The sequence below is a fragment of the Alosa pseudoharengus genome, unplaced genomic scaffold (genome assembly GCF_046254945.1).
Source record: "Alosa pseudoharengus isolate Yale_2024_CS ecotype anadromous, Long Island Sound unplaced genomic scaffold, YU_APseudo_1.1 YU_APseudo_1.1_scf_5, whole genome shotgun sequence".
Lineage (NCBI taxonomy): Eukaryota > Metazoa > Chordata > Actinopteri > Clupeiformes > Clupeidae > Alosa > Alosa pseudoharengus.
In genome coordinates, this window is record NW_027468837.1 from 40,315,973 (window position 1) to 40,334,090 (window position 18,118).

Consider the following 18,118-nt stretch of genomic DNA (forward strand, 5'->3'; position numbering starts at 1 on the left):
CTAGATAGTGGACAGGAGGCACGCACTAAATCTAGACTCCTCCGACGGAGAAGCCGAGCAAAAGAGCGAACGTACGGCAGAACATGGCACAGAAAGCAAAGAAATGAGCCATGGTGTCCCACAGAGAGCATTGTCCACGTTCCACTAGTCGCTCTGTCTTTTCTTTACACCATCAAAATCAGGGGAGAGCGCGAACGCAGTCCCCCACTACCAGAAATTGTGCAGTCGAGATTCCCACATTTGAGGAATTCGCAGGGGTCAGCACGACCGGATGTGCAATGGCCGAGCCTCGCCCTGGGCAAACAACCTTCTTGATCATTGTATCACCCCTGCCAGGTAAGTATGAGTTGGAACAGACCAAGTTGGCGCAGGGGTTCCTGGCCACTGGCAACACGCAGATGGTGGGCCCACCTCCAAGATTCCGTAAAGGGGGAGGGGCCTCCCTGAAAGACATCATTACTCGGAGCTTCCATAACAGCGACCTCTCCCGGTGAAGTGCCAAGGCTGCATCTAAATTATCCCGGCTAGATAGTGGACAGGAGGCACGCACTAAATCTAGACTCCTCCGACGGAGAAGCCGAGCAAAAGAGCGAACGTACGGCAGAACATGGCACAGAAAGCAAAGAAATGAGCCATGGTGTCCCACAGAGAGCATTGTCCACGTTCCACTAGTCGCTCTGTCTTTTCTTTACACCATCAAAATCAGGGGAGAGCGCGAACGCAGTCCCCCACTACCAGAAATTGTGCAGTCGAGATTCCCACATTTGAGGAATTCGCAGGGGTCAGCACGACCGGATGTGCAATGGCCGAGCCTCGCCCTGGGCAAACAACCTTCTTGATCATTGTATCACCCCTGCCAGGTAAGTATGAGTTGGAACAGACCAAGTTGGCGCAGGGGTTCCTGGCCACTGGCAACACGCAGATGGTGGGCCCACCTCCAAGATTCCGTAAAGGGGGAGGGGCCTCCCTGAAAGACATCATTACTCGGAGCTTCCATAACAGCGACCTCTCCCGGTGAAGTGCCAAGGCTGCATCTAAATTATCCCGGCTAGATAGTGGACAGGAGGCACGCACTAAATCTAGACTCCTCCGACGGAGAAGCCGAGCAAAAGAGCGAACGTACGGCAGAACATGGCACAGAAAGCAAAGAAATGAGCCATGGTGTCCCACAGAGAGCATTGTCCACGTTCCACTAGTCGCTCTGTCTTTTCTTTACACCATCAAAATCAGGGGAGAGCGCGAACGCAGTCCCCCACTACCAGAAATTGTGCAGTCGAGATTCCCACATTTGAGGAATTCGCAGGGGTCAGCACGACCGGATGTGCAATGGCCGAGCCTCGCCCTGGGCAAACAACCTTCTTGATCATTGTATCACCCCTGCCAGGTAAGTATGAGTTGGAACAGACCAAGTTGGCGCAGGGGTTCCTGGCCACTGGCAACACGCAGATGGTGGGCCCACCTCCAAGATTCCGTAAAGGGGGAGGGGCCTCCCTGAAAGACATCATTACTCGGAGCTTCCATAACAGCGACCTCTCCCGGTGAAGTGCCAAGGCTGCATCTAAATTATCCCGGCTAGATAGTGGACAGGAGGCACGCCCTCCAAGATTCCGTAAAGGGGGAGGGGCCTCCCTGAAAGACATCATTACTCGGAGCTTCCATAACAGCGACCTCTCCCGGTGAAGTGCCAAGGCTGCATCTAAATTATCCCGGCTAGATAGTGGACAGGAGGCACGCACTAAATCTAGACTCCTCCGACGGAGAAGCCGAGCAAAAGAGCGAACGTACGGCAGAACATGGCACAGAAAGCAAAGAAATGAGCCATGGTGTCCCACAGAGAGCATTGTCCACGTTCCACTAGTCGCTCTGTCTTTTCTTTACACCATCAAAATCAGGGGAGAGCGCGAACGCAGTCCCCCACTACCAGAAATTGTGCAGTCGAGATTCCCACATTTGAGGAATTCGCAGGGGTCAGCACGACCGGATGTGCAATGGCCGAGCCTCGCCCTGGGCAAACAACCTTCTTGATCATTGTATCACCCCTGCCAGGTAAGTATGAGTTGGAACAGACCAAGTTGGCGCAGGGGTTCCTGGCCACTGGCAACACGCAGATGGTGGGCCCACCTCCAAGATTCCGTAAAGGGGGAGGGGCCTCCCTGAAAGACATCATTACTCGGAGCTTCCATAACAGCGACCTCTCCCGGTGAAGTGCCAAGGCTGCATCTAAATTATCCCGGCTAGATAGTGGACAGGAGGCACGCACTAAATCTAGACTCCTCCGACGGAGAAGCCGAGCAAAAGAGCGAACGTACGGCAGAACATGGCACAGAAAGCAAAGAAATGAGCCATGGTGTCCCACAGAGAGCATTGTCCACGTTCCACTAGTCGCTCTGTCTTTTCTTTACACCATCAAAATCAGGGGAGAGCGCGAACGCAGTCCCCCACTACCAGAAATTGTGCAGTCGAGATTCCCACATTTGAGGAATTCGCAGGGGTCAGCACGACCGGATGTGCAATGGCCGAGCCTCGCCCTGGGCAAACAACCTTCTTGATCATTGTATCACCCCTGCCAGGTAAGTATGAGTTGGAACAGACCAAGTTGGCGCAGGGGTTCCTGGCCACTGGCAACACGCAGATGGTGGGCCCACCTCCAAGATTCCGTAAAGGGGGAGGGGCCTCCCTGAAAGACATCATTACTCGGAGCTTCCATAACAGCGACCTCTCCCGGTGAAGTGCCAAGGCTGCATCTAAATTATCCCGGCTAGATAGTGGACAGGAGGCACGCACTAAATCTAGACTCCTCCGACGGAGAAGCCGAGCAAAAGAGCGAACGTACGGCAGAACATGGCACAGAAAGCAAAGAAATGAGCCATGGTGTCCCACAGAGAGCATTGTCCACGTTCCACTAGTCGCTCTGTCTTTTCTTTACACCATCAAAATCAGGGGAGAGCGCGAACGCAGTCCCCCACTACCAGAAATTGTGCAGTCGAGATTCCCACATTTGAGGAATTCGCAGGGGTCAGCACGACCGGATGTGCAATGGCCGAGCCTCGCCCTGGGCAAACAACCTTCTTGATCATTGTATCACCCCTGCCAGGTAAGTATGAGTTGGAACAGACCAAGTTGGCGCAGGGGTTCCTGGCCACTGGCAACACGCAGATGGTGGGCCCACCTCCAAGATTCCGTAAAGGGGGAGGGGCCTCCCTGAAAGACATCATTACTCGGAGCTTCCATAACAGCGACCTCTCCCGGTGAAGTGCCAAGGCTGCATCTAAATTATCCCGGCTAGATAGTGGACAGGAGGCGCGCACTAAATCTAGACTCCTCCGACGGAGAAGCCGAGCAAAAGAGCGAACGTACGGCAGAACATGGCACAGAAAGCAAAGAAATGAGCCATGGTGTCCCACAGAGAGCATTGTCCACGTTCCACTAGTCGCTCTGTCTTTTCTTTACACCATCAAAATCAGGGGAGAGCGCGAACGCAGTCCCCCACTACCAGAAATTGTGCAGTCGAGATTCCCACATTTGAGGAATTCGCAGGGGTCAGCACGACCGGATGTGCAATGGCCGAGCCTCGCCCTGGGCAAACAACCTTCTTGATCATTGTATCACCCCTGCCAGGTAAGTATGAGTTGGAACAGACCAAGTTGGCGCAGGGGTTCCTGGCCACTGGCAACACGCAGATGGTGGGCCCACCTCCAAGATTCCGTAAAGGGGGAGGGGCCTCCCTGAAAGACATCATTACTCGGAGCTTCCATAACAGCGACCTCTCCCGGTGAAGTGCCAAGGCTGCATCTAAATTATCCCGGCTAGATAGTGGACAGGAGGCACGCACTAAATCTAGACTCCTCCGACGGAGAAGCCGAGCAAAAGAGCGAACGTACGGCAGAACATGGCACAGAAAGCAAAGAAATGAGCCATGGTGTCCCACAGAGAGCATTGTCCACGTTCCACTAGTCGCTCTGTCTTTTCTTTACACCATCAAAATCAGGGGAGAGCGCGAACGCAGTCCCCCACTACCAGAAATTGTGCAGTCGAGATTCCCACATTTGAGGAATTCGCAGGGGTCAGCACGACCGGATGTGCAATGGCCGAGCCTCGCCCTGGGCAAACAACCTTCTTGATCATTGTATCACCCCTGCCAGGTAAGTATGAGTTGGAACAGACCAAGTTGGCGCAGGGGTTCCTGGCCACTGGCAACACGCAGATGGTGGGCCCACCTCCAAGATTCCGTAAAGGGGGAGGGGCCTCCCTGAAAGACATCATTACTCGGAGCTTCCATAACAGCGACCTCTCCCGGTGAAGTGCCAAGGCTGCATCTAAATTATCCCGGCTAGATAGTGGACAGGAGGCGCGCACTAAATCTAGACTCCTCCGACGGAGAAGCCGAGCAAAAGAGCGAACGTACGGCAGAACATGGCACAGAAAGCAAAGAAATGAGCCATGGTGTCCCACAGAGAGCATTGTCCACGTTCCACTAGTCGCTCTGTCTTTTCTTTACACCATCAAAATCAGGGGAGAGCGCGAACGCAGTCCCCCACTACCAGAAATTGTGCAGTCGAGATTCCCACATTTGAGGAATTCGCAGGGGTCAGCACGACCGGATGTGCAATGGCCGAGCCTCGCCCTGGGCAAACAACCTTCTTGATCATTGTATCACCCCTGCCAGGTAAGTATGAGTTGGAACAGACCAAGTTGGCGCAGGGGTTCCTGGCCACTGGCAACACGCAGATGGTGGGCCCACCTCCAAGATTCCATAAAGGGGGAGGGGCCTCCCTGAAAGACATCATTACTCGGAGCTTCCATAACAGCGACCTCTCCCGGTGAAGTGCCAAGGCTGCATCTAAATTATCCCGGCTAGATAGTGGACAGGAGGCACGCACTAAATCTAGACTCCTCCGACGGAGAAGCCGAGCAAAAGAGCGAACGTACGGCAGAACATGGCACAGAAAGCAAAGAAATGAGCCATGGTGTCCCACAGAGAGCATTGTCCACGTTCCACTAGTCGCTCTGTCTTTTCTTTACACCATCAAAATCAGGGGAGAGCGCGAACGCAGTCCCCCACTACCAGAAATTGTGCAGTCGAGATTCCCACATTTGAGGAATTCGCAGGGGTCAGCACGACCGGATGTGCAATGGCCGAGCCTCGCCCTGGGCAAACAACCTTCTTGATCATTGTATCACCCCTGCCAGGTAAGTATGAGTTGGAACAGACCAAGTTGGCGCAGGGGTTCCTGGCCACTGGCAACACGCAGATGGTGGGCCCACCTCCAAGATTCCGTAAAGGGGGAGGGGCCTCCCTGAAAGACATCATTACTCGGAGCTTCCATAACAGCGACCTCTCCCGGTGAAGTGCCAAGGCTGCATCTAAATTATCCCGGCTAGATAGTGGACAGGAGGCGCGCACTAAATCTAGACTCCTCCGACGGAGAAGCCGAGCAAAAGAGCGAACGTACGGCAGAACATGGCACAGAAAGCAAAGAAATGAGCCATGGTGTCCCACAGAGAGCATTGTCCACGTTCCACTAGTCGCTCTGTCTTTTCTTTACACCATCAAAATCAGGGGAGAGCGCGAACGCAGTCCCCCACTACCAGAAATTGTGCAGTCGAGATTCCCACATTTGAGGAATTCGCAGGGGTCAGCACGACCGGATGTGCAATGGCCGAGCCTCGCCCTGGGCAAACAACCTTCTTGATCATTGTATCACCCCTGCCAGGTAAGTATGAGTTGGAACAGACCAAGTTGGCGCAGGGGTTCCTGGCCACTGGCAACACGCAGATGGTGGGCCCACCTCCAAGATTCCGTAAAGGGGGAGGGGCCTCCCTGAAAGACATCATTACTCGGAGCTTCCATAACAGCGACCTCTCCCGGTGAAGTGCCAAGGCTGCATCTAAATTATCCCGGCTAGATAGTGGACAGGAGGCACGCACTAAATCTAGACTCCTCCGACGGAGAAGCCGAGCAAAAGAGCGAACGTACGGCAGAACATGGCACAGAAAGCAAAGAAATGAGCCATGGTGTCCCACAGAGAGCATTGTCCACGTTCCACTAGTCGCTCTGTCTTTTCTTTACACCATCAAAATCAGGGGAGAGCGCGAACGCAGTCCCCCACTACCAGAAATTGTGCAGTCGAGATTCCCACATTTGAGGAATTCGCAGGGGTCAGCACGACCGGATGTGCAATGGCCGAGCCTCGCCCTGGGCAAACAACCTTCTTGATCATTGTATCACCCCTGCCAGGTAAGTATGAGTTGGAACAGACCAAGTTGGCGCAGGGGTTCCTGGCCACTGGCAACACGCAGATGGTGGGCCCACCTCCAAGATTCCGTAAAGGGGGAGGGGCCTCCCTGAAAGACATCATTACTCGGAGCTTCCATAACAGCGACCTCTCCCGGTGAAGTGCCAAGGCTGCATCTAAATTATCCCGGCTAGATAGTGGACAGGAGGCACGCACTAAATCTAGACTCCTCCGACGGAGAAGCCGAGCAAAAGAGCGAACGTACGGCAGAACATGGCACAGAAAGCAAAGAAATGAGCCATGGTGTCCCACAGAGAGCATTGTCCACGTTCCACTAGTCGCTCTGTCTTTTCTTTACACCATCAAAATCAGGGGAGAGCGCGAACGCAGTCCCCCACTACCAGAAATTGTGCAGTCGAGATTCCCACATTTGAGGAATTCGCAGGGGTCAGCACGACCGGATGTGCAATGGCCGAGCCTCGCCCTGGGCAAACAACCTTCTTGATCATTGTATCACCCCTGCCAGGTAAGTATGAGTTGGAACAGACCAAGTTGGCGCAGGGGTTCCTGGCCACTGGCAACACGCAGATGGTGGGCCCACCTCCAAGATTCCGTAAAGGGGGAGGGGCCTCCCTGAAAGACATCATTACTCGGAGCTTCCATAACAGCGACCTCTCCCGGTGAAGTGCCAAGGCTGCATCTAAATTATCCCGGCTAGATAGTGGACAGGAGGCACGCACTAAATCTAGACTCCTCCGACGGAGAAGCCGAGCAAAAGAGCGAACGTACGGCAGAACATGGCACAGAAAGCAAAGAAATGAGCCATGGTGTCCCACAGAGAGCATTGTCCACGTTCCACTAGTCGCTCTGTCTTTTCTTTACACCATCAAAATCAGGGGAGAGCGCGAACGCAGTCCCCCACTACCAGAAATTGTGCAGTCGAGATTCCCACATTTGAGGAATTCGCAGGGGTCAGCACGACCGGATGTGCAATGGCCGAGCCTCGCCCTGGGCAAACAACCTTCTTGATCATTGTATCACCCCTGCCAGGTAAGTATGAGTTGGAACAGACCAAGTTGGCGCAGGGGTTCCTGGCCACTGGCAACACGCAGATGGTGGGCCCACCTCCAAGATTCCGTAAAGGGGGAGGGGCCTCCCTGAAAGACATCATTACTCGGAGCTTCCATAACAGCGACCTCTCCCGGTGAAGTGCCAAGGCTGCATCTAAATTATCCCGGCTAGATAGTGGACAGGAGGCACGCACTAAATCTAGACTCCTCCGACGGAGAAGCCGAGCAAAAGAGCGAACGTACGGCAGAACATGGCACAGAAAGCAAAGAAATGAGCCATGGTGTCCCACAGAGAGCATTGTCCACGTTCCACTAGTCGCTCTGTCTTTTCTTTACACCATCAAAATCAGGGGAGAGCGCGAACGCAGTCCCCCACTACCAGAAATTGTGCAGTCGAGATTCCCACATTTGAGGAATTCGCAGGGGTCAGCACGACCGGATGTGCAATGGCCGAGCCTCGCCCTGGGCAAACAACCTTCTTGATCATTGTATCACCCCTGCCAGGTAAGTATGAGTTGGAACAGACCAAGTTGGCGCAGGGGTTCCTGGCCACTGGCAACACGCAGATGGTGGGCCCACCTCCAAGATTCCGTAAAGGGGGAGGGGCCTCCCTGAAAGACATCATTACTCGGAGCTTCCATAACAGCGACCTCTCCCGGTGAAGTGCCAAGGCTGCATCTAAATTATCCCGGCTAGATAGTGGACAGGAGGCACGCACTAAATCTAGACTCCTCCGACGGAGAAGCCGAGCAAAAGAGCGAACGTACGGCAGAACATGGCACAGAAAGCAAAGAAATGAGCCATGGTGTCCCACAGAGAGCATTGTCCACGTTCCACTAGTCGCTCTGTCTTTTCTTTACACCATCAAAATCAGGGGAGAGCGCGAACGCAGTCCCCCACTACCAGAAATTGTGCAGTCGAGATTCCCACATTTGAGGAATTCGCAGGGGTCAGCACGACCGGATGTGCAATGGCCGAGCCTCGCCCTGGGCAAACAACCTTCTTGATCATTGTATCACCCCTGCCAGGTAAGTATGAGTTGGAACAGACCAAGTTGGCGCAGGGGTTCCTGGCCACTGGCAACACGCAGATGGTGGGCCCACCTCCAAGATTCCGTAAAGGGGGAGGGGCCTCCCTGAAAGACATCATTACTCGGAGCTTCCATAACAGCGACCTCTCCCGGTGAAGTGCCAAGGCTGCATCTAAATTATCCCGGCTAGATAGTGGACAGGAGGCACGCACTAAATCTAGACTCCTCCGACGGAGAAGCCGAGCAAAAGAGCGAACGTACGGCAGAACATGGCACAGAAAGCAAAGAAATGAGCCATGGTGTCCCACAGAGAGCATTGTCCACGTTCCACTAGTCGCTCTGTCTTTTCTTTACACCATCAAAATCAGGGGAGAGCGCGAACGCAGTCCCCCACTACCAGAAATTGTGCAGTCGAGATTCCCACATTTGAGGAATTCGCAGGGGTCAGCACGACCGGATGTGCAATGGCCGAGCCTCGCCCTGGGCAAACAACCTTCTTGATCATTGTATCACCCCTGCCAGGTAAGTATGAGTTGGAACAGACCAAGTTGGCGCAGGGGTTCCTGGCCACTGGCAACACGCAGATGGTGGGCCCACCTCCAAGATTCCGTAAAGGGGGAGGGGCCTCCCTGAAAGACATCATTACTCGGAGCTTCCATAACAGCGACCTCTCCCGGTGAAGTGCCAAGGCTGCATCTAAATTATCCCGGCTAGATAGTGGACAGGAGGCACGCACTAAATCTAGACTCCTCCGACGGAGAAGCCGAGCAAAAGAGCGAACGTACGGCAGAACATGGCACAGAAAGCAAAGAAATGAGCCATGGTGTCCCACAGAGAGCATTGTCCACGTTCCACTAGTCGCTCTGTCTTTTCTTTACACCATCAAAATCAGGGGAGAGCGCGAACGCAGTCCCCCACTACCAGAAATTGTGCAGTCGAGATTCCCACATTTGAGGAATTCGCAGGGGTCAGCACGACCGGATGTGCAATGGCCGAGCCTCGCCCTGGGCAAACAACCTTCTTGATCATTGTATCACCCCTGCCAGGTAAGTATGAGTTGGAACAGACCAAGTTGGCGCAGGGGTTCCTGGCCACTGGCAACACGCAGATGGTGGGCCCACCTCCAAGATTCCGTAAAGGGGGAGGGGCCTCCCTGAAAGACATCATTACTCGGAGCTTCCATAACAGCGACCTCTCCCGGTGAAGTGCCAAGGCTGCATCTAAATTATCCCGGCTAGATAGTGGACAGGAGGCACGCACTAAATCTAGACTCCTCCGACGGAGAAGCCGAGCAAAAGAGCGAACGTACGGCAGAACATGGCACAGAAAGCAAAGAAATGAGCCATGGTGTCCCACAGAGAGCATTGTCCACGTTCCACTAGTCGCTCTGTCTTTTCTTTACACCATCAAAATCAGGGGAGAGCGCGAACGCAGTCCCCCACTACCAGAAATTGTGCAGTCGAGATTCCCACATTTGAGGAATTCGCAGGGGTCAGCACGACCGGATGTGCAATGGCCGAGCCTCGCCCTGGGCAAACAACCTTCTTGATCATTGTATCACCCCTGCCAGGTAAGTATGAGTTGGAACAGACCAAGTTGGCGCAGGGGTTCCTGGCCACTGGCAACACGCAGATGGTGGGCCCACCTCCAAGATTCCGTAAAGGGGGAGGGGCCTCCCTGAAAGACATCATTACTCGGAGCTTCCATAACAGCGACCTCTCCCGGTGAAGTGCCAAGGCTGCATCTAAATTATCCCGGCTAGATAGTGGACAGGAGGCACGCACTAAATCTAGACTCCTCCGACGGAGAAGCCGAGCAAAAGAGCGAACGTACGGCAGAACATGGCACAGAAAGCAAAGAAATGAGCCATGGTGTCCCACAGAGAGCATTGTCCACGTTCCACTAGTCGCTCTGTCTTTTCTTTACACCATCAAAATCAGGGGAGAGCGCGAACGCAGTCCCCCACTACCAGAAATTGTGCAGTCGAGATTCCCACATTTGAGGAATTCGCAGGGGTCAGCACGACCGGATGTGCAATGGCCGAGCCTCGCCCTGGGCAAACAACCTTCTTGATCATTGTATCACCCCTGCCAGGTAAGTATGAGTTGGAACAGACCAAGTTGGCGCAGGGGTTCCTGGCCACTGGCAACACGCAGATGGTGGGCCCACCTCCAAGATTCCGTAAAGGGGGAGGGGCCTCCCTGAAAGACATCATTACTCGGAGCTTCCATAACAGCGACCTCTCCCGGTGAAGTGCCAAGGCTGCATCTAAATTATCCCGGCTAGATAGTGGACAGGAGGCACGCACTAAATCTAGACTCCTCCGACGGAGAAGCCGAGCAAAAGAGCGAACGTACGGCAGAACATGGCACAGAAAGCAAAGAAATGAGCCATGGTGTCCCACAGAGAGCATTGTCCACGTTCCACTAGTCGCTCTGTCTTTTCTTTACACCATCAAAATCAGGGGAGAGCGCGAACGCAGTCCCCCACTACCAGAAATTGTGCAGTCGAGATTCCCACATTTGAGGAATTCGCAGGGGTCAGCACGACCGGATGTGCAATGGCCGAGCCTCGCCCTGGGCAAACAACCTTCTTGATCATTGTATCACCCCTGCCAGGTAAGTATGAGTTGGAACAGACCAAGTTGGCGCAGGGGTTCCTGGCCACTGGCAACACGCAGATGGTGGGCCCACCTCCAAGATTCCGTAAAGGGGGAGGGGCCTCCCTGAAAGACATCATTACTCGGAGCTTCCATAACAGCGACCTCTCCCGGTGAAGTGCCAAGGCTGCATCTAAATTATCCCGGCTAGATAGTGGACAGGAGGCACGCACTAAATCTAGACTCCTCCGACGGAGAAGCCGAGCAAAAGAGCGAACGTACGGCAGAACATGGCACAGAAAGCAAAGAAATGAGCCATGGTGTCCCACAGAGAGCATTGTCCACGTTCCACTAGTCGCTCTGTCTTTTCTTTACACCATCAAAATCAGGGGAGAGCGCGAACGCAGTCCCCCACTACCAGAAATTGTGCAGTCGAGATTCCCACATTTGAGGAATTCGCAGGGGTCAGCACGACCGGATGTGCAATGGCCGAGCCTCGCCCTGGGCAAACAACCTTCTTGATCATTGTATCACCCCTGCCAGGTAAGTATGAGTTGGAACAGACCAAGTTGGCGCAGGGGTTCCTGGCCACTGGCAACACGCAGATGGTGGGCCCACCTCCAAGATTCCGTAAAGGGGGAGGGGCCTCCCTGAAAGACATCATTACTCGGAGCTTCCATAACAGCGACCTCTCCCGGTGAAGTGCCAAGGCTGCATCTAAATTATCCCGGCTAGATAGTGGACAGGAGGCACGCACTAAATCTAGACTCCTCCGACGGAGAAGCCGAGCAAAAGAGCGAACGTACGGCAGAACATGGCACAGAAAGCAAAGAAATGAGCCATGGTGTCCCACAGAGAGCATTGTCCACGTTCCACTAGTCGCTCTGTCTTTTCTTTACACCATCAAAATCAGGGGAGAGCGCGAACGCAGTCCCCCACTACCAGAAATTGTGCAGTCGAGATTCCCACATTTGAGGAATTCGCAGGGGTCAGCACGACCGGATGTGCAATGGCCGAGCCTCGCCCTGGGCAAACAACCTTCTTGATCATTGTATCACCCCTGCCAGGTAAGTATGAGTTGGAACAGACCAAGTTGGCGCAGGGGTTCCTGGCCACTGGCAACACGCAGATGGTGGGCCCACCTCCAAGATTCCGTAAAGGGGGAGGGGCCTCCCTGAAAGACATCATTACTCGGAGCTTCCATAACAGCGACCTCTCCCGGTGAAGTGCCAAGGCTGCATCTAAATTATCCCGGCTAGATAGTGGACAGGAGGCACGCACTAAATCTAGACTCCTCCGACGGAGAAGCCGAGCAAAAGAGCGAACGTACGGCAGAACATGGCACAGAAAGCAAAGAAATGAGCCATGGTGTCCCACAGAGAGCATTGTCCACGTTCCACTAGTCGCTCTGTCTTTTCTTTACACCATCAAAATCAGGGGAGAGCGCGAACGCAGTCCCCCACTACCAGAAATTGTGCAGTCGAGATTCCCACATTTGAGGAATTCGCAGGGGTCAGCACGACCGGATGTGCAATGGCCGAGCCTCGCCCTGGGCAAACAACCTTCTTGATCATTGTATCACCCCTGCCAGGTAAGTATGAGTTGGAACAGACCAAGTTGGCGCAGGGGTTCCTGGCCACTGGCAACACGCAGATGGTGGGCCCACCTCCAAGATTCCGTAAAGGGGGAGGGGCCTCCCTGAAAGACATCATTACTCGGAGCTTCCATAACAGCGACCTCTCCCGGTGAAGTGCCAAGGCTGCATCTAAATTATCCCGGCTAGATAGTGGACAGGAGGCACGCACTAAATCTAGACTCCTCCGACGGAGAAGCCGAGCAAAAGAGCGAACGTACGGCAGAACATGGCACAGAAAGCAAAGAAATGAGCCATGGTGTCCCACAGAGAGCATTGTCCACGTTCCACTAGTCGCTCTGTCTTTTCTTTACACCATCAAAATCAGGGGAGAGCGCGAACGCAGTCCCCCACTACCAGAAATTGTGCAGTCGAGATTCCCACATTTGAGGAATTCGCAGGGGTCAGCACGACCGGATGTGCAATGGCCGAGCCTCGCCCTGGGCAAACAACCTTCTTGATCATTGTATCACCCCTGCCAGGTAAGTATGAGTTGGAACAGACCAAGTTGGCGCAGGGGTTCCTGGCCACTGGCAACACGCAGATGGTGGGCCCACCTCCAAGATTCCGTAAAGGGGGAGGGGCCTCCCTGAAAGACATCATTACTCGGAGCTTCCATAACAGCGACCTCTCCCGGTGAAGTGCCAAGGCTGCATCTAAATTATCCCGGCTAGATAGTGGACAGGAGGCACGCACTAAATCTAGACTCCTCCGACGGAGAAGCCGAGCAAAAGAGCGAACGTACGGCAGAACATGGCACAGAAAGCAAAGAAATGAGCCATGGTGTCCCACAGAGAGCATTGTCCACGTTCCACTAGTCGCTCTGTCTTTTCTTTACACCATCAAAATCAGGGGAGAGCGCGAACGCAGTCCCCCACTACCAGAAATTGTGCAGTCGAGATTCCCACATTTGAGGAATTCGCAGGGGTCAGCACGACCGGATGTGCAATGGCCGAGCCTCGCCCTGGGCAAACAACCTTCTTGATCATTGTATCACCCCTGCCAGGTAAGTATGAGTTGGAACAGACCAAGTTGGCGCAGGGGTTCCTGGCCACTGGCAACACGCAGATGGTGGGCCCACCTCCAAGATTCCGTAAAGGGGGAGGGGCCTCCCTGAAAGACATCATTACTCGGAGCTTCCATAACAGCGACCTCTCCCGGTGAAGTGCCAAGGCTGCATCTAAATTATCCCGGCTAGATAGTGGACAGGAGGCACGCACTAAATCTAGACTCCTCCGACGGAGAAGCCGAGCAAAAGAGCGAACGTACGGCAGAACATGGCACAGAAAGCAAAGAAATGAGCCATGGTGTCCCACAGAGAGCATTGTCCACGTTCCACTAGTCGCTCTGTCTTTTCTTTACACCATCAAAATCAGGGGAGAGCGCGAACGCAGTCCCCCACTACCAGAAATTGTGCAGTCGAGATTCCCACATTTGAGGAATTCGCAGGGGTGAGCACGACCGGATGTGCAATGGCCGAGCCTCGCCCTGGGCAAACAACCTTCTTGATCATTGTATCACCCCTGCCAGGTAAGTATGAGTTGGAACAGACCAAGTTGGCGCAGGGGTTCCTGGCCACTGGCAACACGCAGATGGTGGGCCCACCTCCAAGATTCCGTAAAGGGGGAGGGGCCTCCCTGAAAGACATCATTACTCGGAGCTTCCATAACAGCGACCTCTCCCGGTGAAGTGCCAAGGCTGCATCTAAATTATCCCGGCTAGATAGTGGACAGGAGGCACGCACTAAATCTAGACTCCTCCGACGGAGAAGCCGAGCAAAAGAGCGAACGTACGGCAGAACATGGCACAGAAAGCAAAGAAATGAGCCATGGTGTCCCACAGAGAGCATTGTCCACGTTCCACTAGTCGCTCTGTCTTTTCTTTACACCATCAAAATCAGGGGAGAGCGCGAACGCAGTCCCCCACTACCAGAAATTGTGCAGTCGAGATTCCCACATTTGAGGAATTCGCAGGGGTCAGCACGACCGGATGTGCAATGGCCGAGCCTCGCCCTGGGCAAACAACCTTCTTGATCATTGTATCACCCCTGCCAGGTAAGTATGAGTTGGAACAGACCAAGTTGGCGCAGGGGTTCCTGGCCACTGGCAACACGCAGATGGTGGGCCCACCTCCAAGATTCCGTAAAGGGGGAGGGGCCTCCCTGAAAGACATCATTACTCGGAGCTTCCATAACAGCGACCTCTCCCGGTGAAGTGCCAAGGCTGCATCTAAATTATCCCGGCTAGATAGTGGACAGGAGGCACGCACTAAATCTAGACTCCTCCGACGGAGAAGCCGAGCAAAAGAGCGAACGTACGGCAGAACATGGCACAGAAAGCAAAGAAATGAGCCATGGTGTCCCACAGAGAGCATTGTCCACGTTCCACTAGTCGCTCTGTCTTTTCTTTACACCATCAAAATCAGGGGAGAGCGCGAACGCAGTCCCCCACTACCAGAAATTGTGCAGTCGAGATTCCCACATTTGAGGAATTCGCAGGGGTCAGCACGACCGGATGTGCAATGGCCGAGCCTCGCCCTGGGCAAACAACCTTCTTGATCATTGTATCACCCCTGCCAGGTAAGTATGAGTTGGAACAGACCAAGTTGGCGCAGGGGTTCCTGGCCACTGGCAACACGCAGATGGTGGGCCCACCTCCAAGATTCCGTAAAGGGGGAGGGGCCTCCCTGAAAGACATCATTACTCGGAGCTTCCATAACAGCGACCTCTCCCGGTGAAGTGCCAAGGCTGCATCTAAATTATCCCGGCTAGATAGTGGACAGGAGGCACGCACTAAATCTAGACTCCTCCGACGGAGAAGCCGAGCAAAAGAGCGAACGTACGGCAGAACATGGCACAGAAAGCAAAGAAATGAGCCATGGTGTCCCACAGAGAGCATTGTCCACGTTCCACTAGTCGCTCTGTCTTTTCTTTACACCATCAAAATCAGGGGAGAGCGCGAACGCAGTCCCCCACTACCAGAAATTGTGCAGTCGAGATTCCCACATTTGAGGAATTCGCAGGGGTCAGCACGACCGGATGTGCAATGGCCGAGCCTCGCCCTGGGCAAACAACCTTCTTGATCATTGTATCACCCCTGCCAGGTAAGTATGAGTTGGAACAGACCAAGTTGGCGCAGGGGTTCCTGGCCACTGGCAACACGCAGATGGTGGGCCCACCTCCAAGATTCCGTAAAGGGGGAGGGGCCTCCCTGAAAGACATCATTACTCGGAGCTTCCATAACAGCGACCTCTCCCGGTGAAGTGCCAAGGCTGCATCTAAATTATCCCGGCTAGATAGTGGACAGGAGGCACGCACTAAATCTAGACTCCTCCGACGGAGAAGCCGAGCAAAAGAGCGAACGTACGGCAGAACATGGCACAGAAAGCAAAGAAATGAGCCATGGTGTCCCACAGAGAGCATTGTCCACGTTCCACTAGTCGCTCTGTCTTTTCTTTACACCATCAAAATCAGGGGAGAGCGCGAACGCAGTCCCCCACTACCAGAAATTGTGCAGTCGAGATTCCCACATTTGAGGAATTCGCAGGGGTCAGCACGACCGGATGTGCAATGGCCGAGCCTCGCCCTGGGCAAACAACCTTCTTGATCATTGTATCACCCCTGCCAGGTAAGTATGAGTTGGAACAGACCAAGTTGGCGCAGGGGTTCCTGGCCACTGGCAACACGCAGATGGTGGGCCCACCTCCAAGATTCCGTAAAGGGGGAGGGGCCTCCCTGAAAGACATCATTACTCGGAGCTTCCATAACAGCGACCTCTCCCGGTGAAGTGCCAAGGCTGCATCTAAATTATCCCGGCTAGATAGTGGACAGGAGGCACGCACTAAATCTAGACTCCTCCGACGGAGAAGCCGAGCAAAAGAGCGAACGTACGGCAGAACATGGCACAGAAAGCAAAGAAATGAGCCATGGTGTCCCACAGAGAGCATTGTCCACGTTCCACTAGTCGCTCTGTCTTTTCTTTACACCATCAAAATCAGGGGAGAGCGCGAACGCAGTCCCCCACTACCAGAAATTGTGCAGTCGAGATTCCCACATTTGAGGAATTCGCAGGGGTCAGCACGACCGGATGTGCAATGGCCGAGCCTCGCCCTGGGCAAACAACCTTCTTGATCATTGTATCACCCCTGCCAGGTAAGTATGAGTTGGAACAGACCAAGTTGGCGCAGGGGTTCCTGGCCACTGGCAACACGCAGATGGTGGGCCCACCTCCAAGATTCCGTAAAGGGGGAGGGGCCTCCCTGAAAGACATCATTACTCGGAGCTTCCATAACAGCGACCTCTCCCGGTGAAGTGCCAAGGCTGCATCTAAATTATCCCGGCTAGATAGTGGACAGGAGGCACGCACTAAATCTAGACTCCTCCGACGGAGAAGCCGAGCAAAAGAGCGAACGTACGGCAGAACATGGCACAGAAAGCAAAGAAATGAGCCATGGTGTCCCACAGAGAGCATTGTCCACGTTCCACTAGTCGCTCTGTCTTTTCTTTACACCATCAAAATCAGGGGAGAGCGCGAACGCAGTCCCCCACTACCAGAAATTGTGCAGTCGAGATTCCCACATTTGAGGAATTCGCAGGGGTCAGCACGACCGGATGTGCAATGGCCGAGCCTCGCCCTGGGCAAACAACCTTCTTGATCATTGTATCACCCCTGCCAGGTAAGTATGAGTTGGAACAGACCAAGTTGGCGCAGGGGTTCCTGGCCACTGGCAACACGCAGATGGTGGGCCCACCTCCAAGATTCCGTAAAGGGGGAGGGGCCTCCCTGAAAGACATCATTACTCGGAGCTTCCATAACAGCGACCTCTCCCGGTGAAGTGCCAAGGCTGCATCTAAATTATCCCGGCTAGATAGTGGACAGGAGGCACGCACTAAATCTAGACTCCTCCGACGGAGAAGCCGAGCAAAAGAGCGAACGTACGGCAGAACATGGCACAGAAAGCAAAGAAATGAGCCATGGTGTCCCACAGAGAGCATTGTCCACGTTCCACTAGTCGCTCTGTCTTTTCTTTACACCATCAAAATCAGGGGAGAGCGCGAACGCAGTCCCCCACTACCAGAAATTGTGCAGTCGAGATTCCCACATTTGAGGAATTCGCAGGGGTCAGCACGACCGGATGTGCAATGGCCGAGCCTCGCCCTGGGCAAACAACCTTCTTGATCATTGTATCACCCCTGCCAGGTAAGTATGAGTTGGAACAGACCAAGTTGGCGCAGGGGTTCCTGGCCACTGGCAACACGCAGATGGTGGGCCCACCTCCAAGATTCCGTAAAGGGGGAGGGGCCTCCCTGAAAGACATCATTACTCGGAGCTTCCATAACAGCGACCTCTCCCGGTGAAGTGCCAAGGCTGCATCTAAATTATCCCGGCTAGATAGTGGACAGGAGGCACGCACTAAATCTAGACTCCTCCGACGGAGAAGCCGAGCAAAAGAGCGAACGTACGGCAGAACATGGCACAGAAAGCAAAGAAATGAGCCATGGTGTCCCACAGAGAGCATTGTCCACGTTCCACTAGTCGCTCTGTCTTTTCT

At 54.0% G+C, this 18,118-nt stretch overlaps 34 non-coding genes across 34 annotated transcripts; all 34 read right to left on the reverse strand.

The window, feature by feature from the left end:
• Positions 1-179: 179 nt before the first annotated feature.
• LOC143105013 (U1 spliceosomal RNA) lies at positions 180-344 on the reverse strand. Its single transcript, XR_012983157.1, has one exon. It is a non-coding gene; the product is annotated as a U1 spliceosomal RNA (small nuclear RNA).
• A 359-nt stretch (positions 345-703) lies between these two features.
• LOC143105014 (U1 spliceosomal RNA) lies at positions 704-868 on the reverse strand. The gene has a single exon (XR_012983158.1). It is a non-coding gene; the product is annotated as a U1 spliceosomal RNA (small nuclear RNA).
• A 359-nt stretch (positions 869-1,227) lies between these two features.
• LOC143105015 (U1 spliceosomal RNA) lies at positions 1,228-1,392 on the reverse strand. Its single transcript, XR_012983159.1, has one exon. It is a non-coding gene; the product is annotated as a U1 spliceosomal RNA (small nuclear RNA).
• A 497-nt stretch (positions 1,393-1,889) lies between these two features.
• On the reverse strand, positions 1,890-2,054 carry LOC143105016 (U1 spliceosomal RNA). Its single transcript, XR_012983160.1, has one exon. It is a non-coding gene; the product is annotated as a U1 spliceosomal RNA (small nuclear RNA).
• Positions 2,055-2,413: 359 nt separating this feature from the next.
• LOC143105017 (U1 spliceosomal RNA) lies at positions 2,414-2,578 on the reverse strand. Its single transcript, XR_012983161.1, has one exon. It is a non-coding gene; the product is annotated as a U1 spliceosomal RNA (small nuclear RNA).
• Positions 2,579-2,937: 359 nt separating this feature from the next.
• On the reverse strand, positions 2,938-3,102 carry LOC143105018 (U1 spliceosomal RNA). The gene has a single exon (XR_012983162.1). It is a non-coding gene; the product is annotated as a U1 spliceosomal RNA (small nuclear RNA).
• A 359-nt stretch (positions 3,103-3,461) lies between these two features.
• LOC143105019 (U1 spliceosomal RNA) lies at positions 3,462-3,626 on the reverse strand. Its single transcript, XR_012983163.1, has one exon. It is a non-coding gene; the product is annotated as a U1 spliceosomal RNA (small nuclear RNA).
• A 359-nt stretch (positions 3,627-3,985) lies between these two features.
• Positions 3,986-4,150, reverse strand: LOC143105020 (U1 spliceosomal RNA). Its single transcript, XR_012983164.1, has one exon. It is a non-coding gene; the product is annotated as a U1 spliceosomal RNA (small nuclear RNA).
• A 359-nt stretch (positions 4,151-4,509) lies between these two features.
• On the reverse strand, positions 4,510-4,674 carry LOC143105021 (U1 spliceosomal RNA). Its single transcript, XR_012983165.1, has one exon. It is a non-coding gene; the product is annotated as a U1 spliceosomal RNA (small nuclear RNA).
• A 359-nt stretch (positions 4,675-5,033) lies between these two features.
• Positions 5,034-5,198, reverse strand: LOC143105022 (U1 spliceosomal RNA). Its single transcript, XR_012983166.1, has one exon. It is a non-coding gene; the product is annotated as a U1 spliceosomal RNA (small nuclear RNA).
• Positions 5,199-5,557: 359 nt separating this feature from the next.
• On the reverse strand, positions 5,558-5,722 carry LOC143105023 (U1 spliceosomal RNA). The gene has a single exon (XR_012983167.1). It is a non-coding gene; the product is annotated as a U1 spliceosomal RNA (small nuclear RNA).
• Positions 5,723-6,081: 359 nt separating this feature from the next.
• On the reverse strand, positions 6,082-6,246 carry LOC143105024 (U1 spliceosomal RNA). The gene has a single exon (XR_012983168.1). It is a non-coding gene; the product is annotated as a U1 spliceosomal RNA (small nuclear RNA).
• Positions 6,247-6,605: 359 nt separating this feature from the next.
• On the reverse strand, positions 6,606-6,770 carry LOC143105025 (U1 spliceosomal RNA). Its single transcript, XR_012983169.1, has one exon. It is a non-coding gene; the product is annotated as a U1 spliceosomal RNA (small nuclear RNA).
• Positions 6,771-7,129: 359 nt separating this feature from the next.
• On the reverse strand, positions 7,130-7,294 carry LOC143105026 (U1 spliceosomal RNA). Its single transcript, XR_012983170.1, has one exon. It is a non-coding gene; the product is annotated as a U1 spliceosomal RNA (small nuclear RNA).
• A 359-nt stretch (positions 7,295-7,653) lies between these two features.
• LOC143105028 (U1 spliceosomal RNA) lies at positions 7,654-7,818 on the reverse strand. Its single transcript, XR_012983171.1, has one exon. It is a non-coding gene; the product is annotated as a U1 spliceosomal RNA (small nuclear RNA).
• Positions 7,819-8,177: 359 nt separating this feature from the next.
• On the reverse strand, positions 8,178-8,342 carry LOC143105029 (U1 spliceosomal RNA). The gene has a single exon (XR_012983172.1). It is a non-coding gene; the product is annotated as a U1 spliceosomal RNA (small nuclear RNA).
• A 359-nt stretch (positions 8,343-8,701) lies between these two features.
• Positions 8,702-8,866, reverse strand: LOC143105030 (U1 spliceosomal RNA). Its single transcript, XR_012983173.1, has one exon. It is a non-coding gene; the product is annotated as a U1 spliceosomal RNA (small nuclear RNA).
• A 359-nt stretch (positions 8,867-9,225) lies between these two features.
• On the reverse strand, positions 9,226-9,390 carry LOC143105031 (U1 spliceosomal RNA). Its single transcript, XR_012983174.1, has one exon. It is a non-coding gene; the product is annotated as a U1 spliceosomal RNA (small nuclear RNA).
• A 359-nt stretch (positions 9,391-9,749) lies between these two features.
• LOC143105032 (U1 spliceosomal RNA) lies at positions 9,750-9,914 on the reverse strand. Its single transcript, XR_012983175.1, has one exon. It is a non-coding gene; the product is annotated as a U1 spliceosomal RNA (small nuclear RNA).
• Positions 9,915-10,273: 359 nt separating this feature from the next.
• LOC143105033 (U1 spliceosomal RNA) lies at positions 10,274-10,438 on the reverse strand. The gene has a single exon (XR_012983176.1). It is a non-coding gene; the product is annotated as a U1 spliceosomal RNA (small nuclear RNA).
• A 359-nt stretch (positions 10,439-10,797) lies between these two features.
• LOC143105034 (U1 spliceosomal RNA) lies at positions 10,798-10,962 on the reverse strand. Its single transcript, XR_012983177.1, has one exon. It is a non-coding gene; the product is annotated as a U1 spliceosomal RNA (small nuclear RNA).
• A 359-nt stretch (positions 10,963-11,321) lies between these two features.
• On the reverse strand, positions 11,322-11,486 carry LOC143105035 (U1 spliceosomal RNA). Its single transcript, XR_012983178.1, has one exon. It is a non-coding gene; the product is annotated as a U1 spliceosomal RNA (small nuclear RNA).
• Positions 11,487-11,845: 359 nt separating this feature from the next.
• On the reverse strand, positions 11,846-12,010 carry LOC143105036 (U1 spliceosomal RNA). Its single transcript, XR_012983179.1, has one exon. It is a non-coding gene; the product is annotated as a U1 spliceosomal RNA (small nuclear RNA).
• Positions 12,011-12,369: 359 nt separating this feature from the next.
• On the reverse strand, positions 12,370-12,534 carry LOC143105037 (U1 spliceosomal RNA). Its single transcript, XR_012983180.1, has one exon. It is a non-coding gene; the product is annotated as a U1 spliceosomal RNA (small nuclear RNA).
• A 359-nt stretch (positions 12,535-12,893) lies between these two features.
• Positions 12,894-13,058, reverse strand: LOC143105038 (U1 spliceosomal RNA). Its single transcript, XR_012983181.1, has one exon. It is a non-coding gene; the product is annotated as a U1 spliceosomal RNA (small nuclear RNA).
• Positions 13,059-13,417: 359 nt separating this feature from the next.
• Positions 13,418-13,582, reverse strand: LOC143105039 (U1 spliceosomal RNA). The gene has a single exon (XR_012983182.1). It is a non-coding gene; the product is annotated as a U1 spliceosomal RNA (small nuclear RNA).
• Positions 13,583-13,941: 359 nt separating this feature from the next.
• On the reverse strand, positions 13,942-14,106 carry LOC143105244 (U1 spliceosomal RNA). Its single transcript, XR_012983375.1, has one exon. It is a non-coding gene; the product is annotated as a U1 spliceosomal RNA (small nuclear RNA).
• Positions 14,107-14,465: 359 nt separating this feature from the next.
• LOC143105040 (U1 spliceosomal RNA) lies at positions 14,466-14,630 on the reverse strand. The gene has a single exon (XR_012983183.1). It is a non-coding gene; the product is annotated as a U1 spliceosomal RNA (small nuclear RNA).
• A 359-nt stretch (positions 14,631-14,989) lies between these two features.
• On the reverse strand, positions 14,990-15,154 carry LOC143105041 (U1 spliceosomal RNA). Its single transcript, XR_012983184.1, has one exon. It is a non-coding gene; the product is annotated as a U1 spliceosomal RNA (small nuclear RNA).
• A 359-nt stretch (positions 15,155-15,513) lies between these two features.
• Positions 15,514-15,678, reverse strand: LOC143105042 (U1 spliceosomal RNA). Its single transcript, XR_012983185.1, has one exon. It is a non-coding gene; the product is annotated as a U1 spliceosomal RNA (small nuclear RNA).
• A 359-nt stretch (positions 15,679-16,037) lies between these two features.
• LOC143105044 (U1 spliceosomal RNA) lies at positions 16,038-16,202 on the reverse strand. Its single transcript, XR_012983186.1, has one exon. It is a non-coding gene; the product is annotated as a U1 spliceosomal RNA (small nuclear RNA).
• Positions 16,203-16,561: 359 nt separating this feature from the next.
• Positions 16,562-16,726, reverse strand: LOC143105045 (U1 spliceosomal RNA). The gene has a single exon (XR_012983187.1). It is a non-coding gene; the product is annotated as a U1 spliceosomal RNA (small nuclear RNA).
• A 359-nt stretch (positions 16,727-17,085) lies between these two features.
• On the reverse strand, positions 17,086-17,250 carry LOC143105046 (U1 spliceosomal RNA). Its single transcript, XR_012983188.1, has one exon. It is a non-coding gene; the product is annotated as a U1 spliceosomal RNA (small nuclear RNA).
• A 359-nt stretch (positions 17,251-17,609) lies between these two features.
• LOC143105047 (U1 spliceosomal RNA) lies at positions 17,610-17,774 on the reverse strand. Its single transcript, XR_012983189.1, has one exon. It is a non-coding gene; the product is annotated as a U1 spliceosomal RNA (small nuclear RNA).
• Between the last annotated feature and the right edge of the window lie 344 nt (positions 17,775-18,118).